Source organism: Anopheles maculipalpis, chromosome 2RL (genome assembly GCF_943734695.1).
Source record: "Anopheles maculipalpis chromosome 2RL, idAnoMacuDA_375_x, whole genome shotgun sequence".
In the NCBI taxonomy this organism is placed as follows: Eukaryota; Metazoa; Arthropoda; class Insecta; order Diptera; family Culicidae; genus Anopheles; species Anopheles maculipalpis.
Window position 1 is genome coordinate 23,377,897 of NC_064871.1, and position 13,677 is coordinate 23,391,573.

At 43.5% G+C, this 13,677-nt stretch overlaps 3 protein-coding genes across 3 annotated transcripts in view; 2 read left to right on the top strand and 1 right to left on the bottom strand.

Moving 5' to 3' along the window:
* LOC126556771 (uncharacterized) overlaps positions 1 to 13,677 on the top strand; it is a 364,167-nt gene that overhangs the window by 138,170 nt on the left and 212,320 nt on the right. The window lies entirely within an intron of this gene.
* LOC126557752 (lysyl oxidase homolog 2B-like) overlaps positions 1 to 13,677 on the top strand; it is a 249,133-nt gene that overhangs the window by 33,141 nt on the left and 202,315 nt on the right. The window lies entirely within an intron of this gene.
* Positions 2,565 to 13,677, bottom strand: part of LOC126558142 (uncharacterized) — a 459,948-nt gene continuing 448,835 nt past the window's right edge. The window contains exon 2 of the mRNA XM_050214100.1: positions 2,565 to 2,574. The gene's annotated coding sequence lies outside the window, so the exon portion shown is untranslated. The remainder of the gene's footprint in view (positions 2,575 to 13,677) is intronic.

Genomic DNA, 13,677 nt, shown 5'->3' on the forward strand with positions numbered 1-13,677 from the left:
CAAAGAAAGAAAAGGTATAAATTTTGCGACTCCACTACACACATCCAACATTGGGCTGGGGTAAAATTCCCTTTTCGCATTTTGCACGCACGAAAGCGCTTCTGTTCACGAGCCTGCCCCAGAATATAAAGGAACCGAAAACGATGGACGATAAATGTGTCACATGCTGTTCGTTCGCAGCATACGCCCATTCCACATTCCAGCCGTGGCTCACTTCGCCCTTTGGGGGGGGGGGGGGGGGGGGGTCTTTGGCGGGTTCGCCAGTTGCCAGCATTTTTCACCCCGAACTAGTGGATTAGTTCGTTGGGGAGGAAGCTCGCTTGTTGCGAAGCGAGCCCGGAAACGGGTGCGGAAATTGTATGGAAAATATTTTAAAAGTTTATAACACTTTCCACGGGGCAATAACGATTGTCTTCGCCGCGTGTGCGTGTTTTCCCCCCGCTAGTCAAACGAGGTCACGGATGTTCGTTTATGCTGCTGGCGTTGGAAATGCGTGATGCTTTTGTTCGAGCTAGCTTGCTCGTTTTTTGTTTTTGTTTTGTATTTTGTTCCTTCCTTTCTGTGTGAAGAAAATGGCTTTGAATAAATGGGGAGAAAAACGATTTTAGCGGCAGTTTCGCGCTCGGTGATCTCACACTCCGCTCGACAGTTCGAGCTGCATACAGCAACGATGCAAGACGATCGAACTGAAGCGTAAAGAAAACAGCAAAGTTTGGTAAACAGCTTTGCTAAAGTAGTGGCAAGCTAGGGATAATACTGTTGACTTTAGATTGGACGGAATTACACCTCCCCCGGTGCGCGTCTGATTGCAGATGGCAGCAGATAATAGTGGATGGCGCTCTAGTGTCGGCTTGAAATGCGTAGGGGTTTTGAACAAATTGAAGAAGGGGAAACTAAATATTGATTTTGAAATTTAATACTTCAAATATGTTTGAGTGGCATTGTCGCGATTTGTTCAGCGAACGGAAACATATTTAATAGGATGCATTGGCATATGGGGAAATCAACGGATATTACAACTACTTAACGGTTGGCTTTGCATGAACATAATAAGATGGCACGATAGGATTTTGAGGGGCTTTATAGTAGATTTATATCCTTTTTCTTTATTTCTTTACATTTTAAAATTATGTTGCTACAAAATTGTACATTATTTGCTTTTAATCAAACTAGAGTAACGACGAAAAACAATCTCACAACCTCTGCTTTAGAGGTATTAGTTGTAAGCCTTCTTACAAGGTTGTGTGAGTCATCTCACGGAAGAATACTGATTTCCTTTTTAATAACTTTCGATCTGTCAACGTAAGCGATTACATTGCCGAATAGAAAAATATAATTACCTTCTCAGCGCATACACCAGGATTAAAGTCCCTTGATTAAAGTCCCATCCGGACTGTTTCCTCTTAGTGAGGACTGATTATCCAACCAAGGGTGGTATCAGCAAGTCTAGTAAGCCAGTCGGTGGTCAGAATGTTGCAGAATAGAAGGAGTCTCATCATGTAAAGGATGTTTGACCGCTTGAAATAGAATTATAAAAAAGGCAAACAACTGACCGATAACCAGCCGTAAGCGATCATCAAGCGAAAAAATAAGCCGCCTCTTAGACTGTGACTCTTAGAAGTCGAAAGGCAAAATAGAGTGAGGTAAGCCGCTGAATATGAGGTGAGAGCGAAGCCTCACCGATCGTAGGAGGATACAATCCACACTCGAATAAGATAAAAAAGAAGAAGATCTCTTGAAATGGTCCGCTGTAAACTGTTCATGGTCAAACAACGGCGCAGGCATATCAGTTATTTCTTTTTTGCTGAAGATGCATCAATGCCATTGCGCATCAATCTTAATCTCACCTCATAATTTTTTATAGTATTGACTATTAGTTTCATCGTTATAAAATACCCTAGAAAGGAATAGAAAAAATCCAGGAGCTTCAAACATCAACCAAGAATTCTTTACTGTATCGCTTAAACCACCGTGAAACGAAGTACTGACGACTTATGGCTTTAATAGTTTGTACAAAAGGTAGCAAATCATTACATCTGATATTTTGGAAAATTTCTCTGAAAATGACAGAAGTTTATAACAGAAATTGTTTAACTTAGAAGAAAAACGATGGATTTCTTTTGCTCAATATCATTTCCTGTTATTGACATGCACATATCATATATTTCTTTCTTTAACTTTTTTCTATAAATTCCATCGACAATCCTTTTGCTTTTGATATGTTTTATGATTATTTTCACAAAAATCTCCACAGAACAAACCATTTTCAATTGATTTCCTATGTTGCACAGTTAGGTTCGTTTTTTTTTTTCTTTATTTACTCCTTCTGCATACCAAGTCATTACCATTTTTCACAGTTTTATTGCTTAAAATTATTGAGCCTTTTCCATTTCCTGCCACTGCAAGCGTGCAAAGTAATTATTCTAATGGTTCCGATGGCAATGTGAATCGCTGATCATGACTTCTCGCCCTATTCGATGCCATGGTAGCGCCGGCGTCAATCAGCGACATTTTGCAGTGCTTGTACGTCCCACAGGTGGGGCACAAAAGCCCTCCGCTCACTACACCATACATCTCAAAAAGCGTCTTGTGCCGGGTTGTAGGGTTTCAGCAGCACACACAAAGAAATCTCAACGCCTTCGTCCCTCATCATGCGCGAAATTTGTCGTATTTTTAAAAAAGATTTCAGAATAAAACATAGAACAGCCGCACACAGTGCAGTACCAACCACCCAAAAAAAAAAAGAAAAAAAAAGAAAACGAGCAAAGAGAATCATTTTTAATGTGCACATCGTACCGGTAAATGCATACGACGTTTTTCGTACATACGTACGGGCTAGGATGAAACCGTTTCCGATGGAGGAAGTGCTGTGAAGGGACATTTTCGGCACTCGACTGCTTTCTGAAGTATGAAGCCATTTCACTGCAAAAGCGCCAACCCCTTGGTGGGATTCCATCCCAAGAATATATAGTCCATAACCCGAACAATGATGCCAGACGCGTGTAGGACACATTTTCGTGGATCGGCTGTACGAAAACCCTGGCCGGAATCATCTTGGAGCGCTGTTGATGACTGGTGTTGTTGAGCTTGTTGTTTTGTGTCGCGTTCCTTTGGAAGTAAAGCACTCGCATTCCCATTAGCTTTCGGAGGTGGCCTTTGTGCATGGTTGTGTGTATGTGTGTTAAGGGAGTAAGACGAATACGAAACGAAAGGAAGTCAAGCTCAAATTATAGCTGTAACGATACGTTTTGTTGCTTTAGCTTTTTTGGACAAAGTCTGGTTGGTAATTATTGCTTACTTTTATTTCGGGAACTGAAAACTGCCAAGGAAGGGCGAGGACGAGTAGGGTGATCACAGGCAAAGAGTTTGTGATTAAAAATCCACAACCAAGGTGCTAATGGCACAATGCCCGTGCTTGTGGTAGTGAAATCAACATTAACACGGACTTACTAAGAGTATGCAATCTGCATACTCGGTCTGCCAGTCTGACGAAGGAAGGGATGCCGGCGCCGGTTCTGAAGCTTCGAGCACTTTCTTCCACTTCACAAAGCAAGAGGACACAGGACAATCCTTGACGCAGGTTCGCTTGTGGCTGCTCGTGGCCGAGTGCAATGACCGTCCAATGCAATGCCTTAGAATGGAGGGTTTTTTTTTCACGGTAGCTGTACATCGTGCATCGTAATGTGGCGCCTTGGACGCCCGAAAGCGCCTTCTTCCGTTTCTTTGATCGGACGGTGGAGAGGGTTCGTGCTGCAAGTGTTTTTATCACGTTCTTGCTTTACATTCTGCTGAAGATGAATAATGAGCGTAAGGAATGGTGGAAAAGGTAAAGTAAAAACTAGCACAAGCCCTGATTAACGGCACGGATCGAACAACACGTAGTTGAGAGGATTTTTTGGGGCTCGTTTAGTAGGTTCGGGTTACTTCAAACAGTTGAAAATAGTGCATCACAACAGCAGTGATTGTTTTTTTTCACGTCTTATTTAGGGTTTCATGTAAAAAAAAATATAAAATAGAAAAACAATAGTTAAAACACCCTAGAAATGATAAACAATATTTTTTCTATGCAGATTCACGAAAAGCAATGAAGCCTAATTCGAGAAGTATAATTATGGCGAATAGAAATACTTCTTAACTGGATGCAGTAGCAGGTCTTTACACGTCATAACCCAAGAATATTTATTTGTCCAAATCGATATACAGGATCGGTATCCTTTGAAAAATATTAAGAAAAGCTTAAGTCACGAATCATCGCTCCAAGGCTTGGTTAAGCCTATCCGATTTATAATTAAGGAATAAGATTTACATATATTTAAAACAAAGCATATAAACGTGTAGTAAATACTACATAGAAAAAGAAAAATGTGTTTAAGTGGAACATTTTAGTAATCCAACGTGACGTAGCTCTAGTTAGACAAGAAAACGAAGGAAAATTGTCCCTTAAAAAGTCCTAAAAAAGCCGTAAAAATATCACTAAAAAAACATACAAATACATTTGTACCGAACGAAGGGTTTGTACAGCGGTCCGGTGGTAATTTATGTGATACGGCAGTCTTAACACGGCACGACCCGAGCTCAAATCCCATTCGAAACGTTCCCTGATAGTGAGGACTGACTATCTAACTACGAGATATTGACATGTCTAGTAAGTCCGATCCGAATGGCCGCCGTGACTTACTTTGTTGTTAAGTCAACAAGAGAAGCACGTTTGCCTTCCTTCTTCATATGAGCTCATACATACACGAAATCACTATGCTTGACAAACAGCTTGATTAAGACCACCGGCAACAAAATGTACCCTGTCCAAAACTCTTCTATCCATCATTTATTAGATACAAGGTCTAACACGGAGAGCTGCGCTCGTTGGTGGACGTCCAATTTATTTTTGCTACGAAAACAACTCGTCCCGTCCCCAGCGCCCAGCGGGTAGAATCCAAGGAACATTTAGTAAATATTTCATTCAATACACTTCAGTGGAAATGAATCCATCGTCGAGACCAGCCAAGAGCATACCACATCATGTCAACAATGCAAAGCTACCCACCAGACTAGGTGGGTACAAAAAAAAAAGCAATACAAGGCAGGAAACAGCAACACGGCAAGGTAGCTTGGCAAATTTCGCACGTTGCTGGTTAATCTCGATCCTGATGCCGATATTGACAGTTTGCTGGATGCAGAGCGGATAGTCAGGAAAAGGGAAACCGGTTATAATCATCCCAAGGAGCAGGGAGCAAAGAAACGGGCTGAAAATCTAATCTGATCATCATCGCCATAACGTCACCATCGCCGGTCGTCGATCTTTGAAGCGAAGTATTCTTGAAGGTTGTTGTTGCCCCAGGATTCCTTGCGACCTATTTCCAGACTCACGCGTGTGGTTCTGTTTGCTTATCAAACCGTGCTACTCGACAACAAGCTTTTTACAGTGCCCGCCGTGCAAGCTCATTCGCAAGGCGTCAAAATGAAAGCAAAAAATAAGCATTTTCCCATCATGCCCGATAGCCGGAACAACATGGCACCTAATTCCGGTCTGGGTGATAACGTCCGAGCGGGAGCATTTCGGAAGGGTAGAAAAACTGGCACAAGCTCAATGCTTTTCGTCGTGGCGTGGCGCGCACTACAACCAGGACAAGAGTTGATCAATTATCTGATAAGTTCCCTCAGTCCAAAAACCATGGCCATGTCCATGGCTCACGGATACAAGCTGTATATCAACCGTGGTAGACGTGGTGAGGTTAAGTTAGGTTAAGACTCTACACAATCTTGACGAAACTCGTCAAACATCTGCTTCCTGATGCTGGGTGTAGGTGGTTGTGCAGGAAGCACAGATACGAAATAGGTCATCGTAAGACTTAAGAGAACCGTGTCCGGGTCTATCCATCAATCGGTTGACATTTTCGTTGACATACCGTCTGAGCTTTTGTTGTTAGCTTTTTCTTCGTCCGACCGCATGATTAAACTTGCTGAATGCTGGAAATAATCAACCAACTAATACCTTACCGGGTGCTCGAAACGCTCAGGTAACTCAAGAGTTTCGCGGACACTGTTCGGGCAAAAGCTTCGCAAAAGATGAAGTGATTTGCATAAGCAAACCTTGATCCAGAACTTTTTCAATGTGCCCCCTGTTTTTACGGGTACTTTGTTCTTAGGCAACAGTTGACCGATCTATTACTGATAAGACTGTTCGACCGAGAAAGGCCTGTAAATGTCCACAGTGTGATAAAATGGAAGCCCATGCAGAGATAAGATGCTCCGGTTACGGACGCAAACTAATTCCAATTCAAGAGAGCCCTCCGGTAAAGTTTCGTCGTCGTTGCTGATCCAACGTCGAAGGAATGTTTTTCGTCGTTGGTGAGATAACAGGGTTTTTTTTTCCTAATACTTCTATTCACAACCGGTAACCAGGCCAAAAGTCTACCGAGAAGCAAAGGATTGCCAACTTATGCGTCCAGTTTGGGGCCAGAACAGCACAACAAACTTATCCGAGCGAGTCTAGCTCCATGGGAAAATAAGCTTGCATCTATTTATCTGTCCCCGAGAAGCCTTTCCCTTGCGCGCAACTATTCTGCTCAGAATCCACAAAAAATGGAGGCAGAAAGTTCGCTCATTAAATCCGGTGGCACTCTTAATTTTCGGAAGTAATCCACCGAAATCCTTGATACACTGGCTGGCTGGCTGGCTGGCTGGTTGTAAGGGATTCAACCCATCTTTGTGTGCAAACCCATTTCGGCAGACCGTTCCGTCTTGGCCGTAGGAGACGTGCGTGCGAGTAGCAGGCAGTACACGTTGCCTTTATTTATGAGGACATTTATGAACTTTTCGATTAAGCAACCACTTCCAGTCTGCGGTGGTGGTACACTCTTGTCACTTGCTTGTTGTTTCTCGCGCTGCTTTTGTATTGCTGGCGGATAAAGCGATCTGAGCGCTTCAAGCCCAAGACTCGAGACTGCTCGAGATGGCTCAGTAGACAACAGTCAAGTGAGAAGTGCCAGATGTTTGTTACACCGACTAAACCTTACCGGAGTTTGTAATGAGTGCCACAACCGTTTGGCAAATATTGCAATCTCAACTATGCTTAGCGGCATCAAGCTAAATCTGGCACCCTTTTGCAGAGTGTAGTAGCTGGCAGCGTGATGCCTACTATCTTCTTAAAGTGTCTTAGCTTTGCTCACTTTAATCGTGCATAGGGTGGGAAAAACTTTTAGCAAACAGTTACGCCCGTTTGATGCTAGCGAAGAAGATTCATACCGAAGGTAATGTTTCCATTATTACAACTTGTCTTCTCGTAACAATTCTTCTTGATAATAAAAATATCATTATTCCATTAGAATTTAGTATATCTAGTCAAGGCCCGGTAGAACCTATCATTGCACTCGCAAACTCCGGGATGCATGCACACTCTGGGATGCATGGAAAGTTCGAAATTCGAAAACCTTAAACTTGGTTTCGATTGACAGCCTGTTCATATAGCGAATAACTTAAGATTGCAATGTTATACATTCTCCTTGGTTGCAATACATTTTCTTCTACGAAATAGCCGTGAAATATGGCACCTTTTACCGGTTGTATAAGTGCAATAGTTGCCAACCATTCTTGTCAGCTGCTGAGTTTTCGAATCGTTTCCTTGTCTAGGCGAATTGAAAAAATCTCACATATGTACGATGTTTCAATTTTTCTTTATGTGAATTGTTCACAGAAATTCACATCACATTCCATCCTACAAGTGCCTTGGAGCGGTTATTGATTCGCTCCGTATTTTTTTGCTGAACATTAAGTCAGTTTGTTTGCGGCTCCTGCATTTACTTCTGGATCTCAAGCAACTGGTCCTTCTCCCGCATTGGCTGTCAATACATTTGACTGTCATTACTCCCCTCAGAATACACCGATTGTTCACACAGCGCTACTCTGTCTTAAGCTCTATTTTTTGCTTGGTCCTAATGCTATTCCCTCATCTATCACAGAGCAGGATCATTCGGACCAGAAATTGCCGAGTTATCGCCGATTTTCCTCGGGCATGTTTTGGCTTTTCCGTAATACCTGGGCCGGGGAGAGAAGGAATCGAGTTGGGGTGTTCTACAAAAAGGTGTGCGACCCTAAAACGCATCAAACGGTATGCCGGACGTCAGGATCGGACCAGGAATGGCCGAATTATCACCAATTTTCCACGGGAATGTTATGGTTTTTCTTCTCATTTTTGTTTCTTTCCTCACAAATATTTTTAAAACACCTCCAAAACGTGATTTTTACTGTCGAAGGGGACTAAGGAGGTTTTTTCAGGTACTCCCAGGAAATTGCGCCAGCAGCATTCCTGTGGAAATTTTGCAATAACTCGGCCATTCTTAGTCCGATCCTGGCTTCCGGCATACCGTTAGATGCGTCTTTGATTCGCACACCTAATTGTAGAACACCCCAACTCGATCCCTCGTCTCCCCAGCACAGTTATTCCGAAAAACCCAAAACATTCCCATGGAAAATCGGCAATAACTCGGCCATTCCTGATCCGTTTCTGGCGTACAGCATACCGTTTGATGCGTCTTTGGGTCGCACACCTTTTTGTACAACACCTCAACTCGATCACTCCTCTCCCGGCCCAGGTATTCCGGAAAAACCAAAACATTCCCGTGGAAAATCGGCAATAACTCGACCATTCCTGGTCCGATCCTGGCGTCCGGCATACCGTTGGATGCGTCTTTGGTTCGCACACTTTTTTGTAAAACATCCCAACTCGATTCCTCCTCTCCCCGGCCCAGTTATTCCGGAAAAACCATAACATTCCCGTGGAAAATTGGTGATAACTCGGCCATTCCTGGTCCGATCCTGGCTTCCGGCATACCGATGAATGCGTCTTTGGGTCGCACACCTTTTTGTAGAACACCTCAACTCGATCACCCTTCTCCCGGTCCAGTTATTTTGGAAAAACCAAAACATTCCCATGGAAAATCGGCAATAACTCGGCCATTCCTGATCCGTTTCTGGCGTACAGCATACCGTTTGATGCGTCTTTGGGTCGCACACCTTTTTGTAGAACACCTCAACTCGATCACTCCTCTCCCGGCCCAGTTATTCCGGAAAAACCAAAACATTCCCGTGGAAAATCGGCGATAACTCGACCATTCCTGGTCCGATCCTGACGTCCGGCATACCGTTTGATGCGTCTTAGGGTCGCACACCTTTTTGTACAACACCTCAACTCGATCACTCCTCTCCCGGCCCAGGTATTACGGAAAAACCAAAACATTCCCGTGGAAAATCGGCGATAACTCGGCCATTCCTGGTCCGATCCTGGCGTCCGGCATACCGTTGGATGTGTCTTTGGTTCACACACCTTTTTGTAGATCGCCCAAAGTTAATCTTCCCACCCCTCACCTGGTTTTTACGAAAAACAATGGCATACTCGTGGAAAATCAACGATAGCTCGCTTATTTCTGGTCCGATCGGGTCGTTCGGAATATCGTTAGATGTGTCATGGAGCCGTGCATCTGTTTGTGCAACACTGTAACCCGATTTTTTTCTACCTCTGCTGGGTTACTGTACAATTACTCTTTTCGCAGTTTTTCCTCAACGACCCTTTCAACTGTTGAATGTGTATGCTGAACCAATTGTATGCTGAACGATTGGTTTGGAACAAAATTGAGAGAATTATTGCTAATTTTTCACGGGAATGTTTCTGCGGAATTTTCCGGGAGTTTTTAGAACATCCCCCTAAGTTTCCTTTAGTATCAAGAAACTCGTTTTTTAAAGTGCAAATAGAAACAATAATCTGATAATCCGTGAAACATTTGCGCGAGTTAAGCAGTTAATCAAGTACGTTCTTAAAGGTAAGTAAAACTATTGTATTTATTTGAATTCAGCACTTCAATGTCAAACAAAGTTTATTTGCTATGAAAAAAGTATTACATATACTTTCAATTAATATCCAACACCATAACGCAACTCCTGACAAACGATATAGTTTCAATTATTTGGAATTAAATCAACAACAATAAAAATAAAACGCGCTATATAATGAAATTCTTGTATTATACAAATATTTCATTGGATTTTTTCAAATAAATAAACTGGAAATAGTTATCTGATAATCCGTAAATCCACCAGTAAAAGTTAGTAAAACCTTTTGATTTTCTTGCATTTATCCCTTCAATTTCCTAGTGAGTTTATTTCCTTTGAAATAAATATTAATTATAGCTTCAATTAATTTCTAACACCACAAAACAAATTCTGACATACGATATGGTTTCAAAACATTCGAAACAAAAACAATCACCATAAAAGTAAAACGCATTTTTTTACCACTCTCTCACATAAATTACTCAAACGATGAAACAAACTTCCGTTCCACCTCAGTGATGCATCGCATCGTAACGCAATCACGAAAGCATATGCCAATTTTCCTAAAACCGATAAAAAAGCGACCTGTAAGCTTTCTAGCTTCCATCGTCTTCGTCCCGTGCCCTAAACAGCATTTAAATTGCATCTTCGTTAACCACCATCCGCCAAGGTTGCTAGAGAGCTAGAAAGAGCGTAACGTAGATTCATATCCAATTTCGAACGTGACGCTGCTGCGTTGCTTCCGTCGATGGTGGTGCATCACAGGCACTTTTGCACTTTGCACCGTCCTACAAATTGAGTGAAATATTTCACCACATCACATGGTGTCTGGACGGTTTTGCGTGCCGTTGAAGATCGTTTGAAAAATCGTTTATGATCGATAGTTTTCCCCGCTTTACGATGGAAGGAATCGTACAGTCAAAGGTCGAGCTTGCCGGTGCACCGACACACAATTGCAATATTGCAATAATCGTTGCAAGTGTCGTGAAGGAGATTGCATATTGCCAACTTCAGCAACCACCAACACACAGAAAGCGCCCGGAACTCAGCATCTGGTGAGTGTGTTTTTTGCCCCCGATGCTTTCTTCAGCTTTCTGTTCCGTCTGTCAAGGCGTCGGTATATGGTGCAACGGTCTTGCTACAGGCTTCAGCCGTAAGTAACAGCTACGATTGCAGCGGGATGCTGCCATCTAACTTCATCCTTGAAATCTAGCACCAGAGCAGGATGATGGGTGAGAAAAATGCAAAACTATAACTTATCTACACATCGTTTTGTCTACTCGGCATGCTGATGTCCCGCTGTCCCGCCGTGCCATCCACACCTTCAACTAGTTGACGACACGGTTTGAAAGATGAAAAATAAAACGTCTCATCTCTACATGAGTAAGAACCAGCATGACACATTCTACACTAACACTCTCGTATCTACTTGTGCACTCTCGGCTTTTGGCATCTCGACGCCCGCCGACAAGATCAACAGAAATGAAGCACGGACCGACGATCCGAAACTAGTTTGACTCTTCAAATCTCCCTTTCCATGCACCGAGCCGTCATCAAACCGGTCAGCTTCCATCGTGTGTTCCACTGATAGCGTCCGGTAGTGCTGGGTGTGTTTGTGTGTGCTGGATCATATGTGTGCGCACCGACGACCAGCACACTCGGCAAGGATTACGAGCATCCCAAGTGCGCATGAAACGCCAGCTACAGAAGTGATAAGATATATCTTAACATCAGCACAAAGTCCTCCGTTATGATAATCCTTTCAGCACATGCCGATGTGTCCCGGTTGCTCGGTGTTGTCGGAAATTTTTGGAACATTCAAAGTTAACCCGTTTAGTACCTCGGTGTTTCGGTATGGTGCAAGAGGTTTCACAAACCGAACAATTCTCTTTCTCCCCCTAATCCTTACCACACACACTCACACATACGCGCGCCAAACATCCTCACATCCTTGTGCTGTGCATGTTTCTACACAACGCGGCAAGTGTTGAAACAGGGAAAATTGCTGATGCATATCGTAATTCTATGTTTTTATAATAAGCTTAATGCGTATTTCATCAACCACCCGTGCTTCGTACCATGTCCCGTTGTTGCTTGTGGCTGCAGAGGATGAACAAACTTCTTCGTCATAGCGACGCAAAAGTGGCGAAATAGAAATTCGGCTTAACTGGCAGCCGCACGTAACGCAGGCTGCGCTTAGATTGCTCGATTTCCTTCGCCATCTTAAGAATATGTGTAAAGAGATGCGTTTCGCTTCGCTCGTTAAGGGGGGAAATCATCTGGGATTCCCTAACCACCCACTCGATAATGACACTACGAAGGGAGGGTAGCAAAGGGTTTCCGATTGTCACTTTAAGAACCGAAATCAAAACCCTCCATCCCTTGCCGTTACGTTTCACAAGGGTATCGTTCGTTTAGATTTGGAAGGGTGCAGCTAAGAAACCATCCGCCAGCTGTTACCGAGCGATTTGATCACTCGTTGGTTGGAGTTGGAGTGTAACAGGTTCAAAATTTGCTAGAAAAGAAACTGCGAGACACTATCAGCAATATCGAACGATTGAATTGCCAAAATCGATTCGCATGAGAATGGCAAATTATGCGCTAATGTTGTACTGTAGCTGTATATGCGAGCGCTCAAGCTGACGGGGGTAAGAAAATTGAAAGACCGAAACGTGCAAATTCGTTGCATGGCATCCACGTGAGCATGTAAATGGCAGCGAGTCCATTTTCGAGCGCAACCATATCATTAGCGGTTGACTTCTTTTACCGATGGACGACAGCGCTTTTTTGAAAATGGCGAAAAATGGCCATCAAAACATCGTCATTCGGAATCGTTCGTACCTGTGGAAATGAAATTCTCGTTCCAAACGAGTGAAAGAAGTAGAAAGAGCGAGAGATGGAGAGAGAGAAAGCATTCTATTAATCAATGCCACCTGCTGGCGTGTGCTTGCTCACGATTGCTCAAGAAGAAAGATGCCCGAAATCGGAAACGATGAGCTGTCGGTACTGTCTTTCGAAGACGATGCTCTTGATGACTGACTAGAATAGCTGGACGAATTTATCATCGCACTCGGACAGCAAAAGTTGGGGCAACTTGTAATACGTGATATCTTTATTTATGCGCCAGTCGTCCCATGCCTCACTCATCATCCTAATGGAGGCCCGTACCGACGACCTTTTTGCCAGGTCAGGATTTGAAGATGCTGAGCAATGAGCGAATGTGACGCTCGGACGGACGGCTCTTCCATCAAACATTCGTTTCATTTAGAGCAAACACACACACACACACACACACACACGGGCACACGGTGAGACAAAAAGGCGCGTTCCACAGTTTGGTCTTATTCTTCACTCCCACAGCACACAATCCGTGGCCACGTGACGCCATGAAATGAATGAACCTTTCCGGTTCAGCGGTGGGCGAAGGAAACGGTGCGATACTTCGGAATTAGATCACGTTTCGGCGTTCGTCAGGCATCCGGGCCTTCTTGGTTTTCTTCTGCACGTGTGGACGGTCGTCTCGCGGTGCTCTGGACTCGACTAAAGGCGGAAATTCTCCACCGAAAGATGTGTTGAAAAGAAAACGCGCTACCGTAGCAGGTGAACTGTTCAGGGAGATGCTTTCGATCGTTTGCAGCTGGAGGATACCCATAATGTACCGCAGTTCCCCTTTAGACGGTGAAGGTTCTAATTTGGGTAGTCAACAAAGTAATTAGCAGCAGCAGGCACGTGGTGAATAGTTTGCTCAAATCAAAGCTGTATGGTGGGCTATCTATCTCGTGGAAAGGGAAGTCATTGATATCGAATGTGTAAGTGATGTATAATGTTTGATTTAAAAAATTTGTAGCTGAA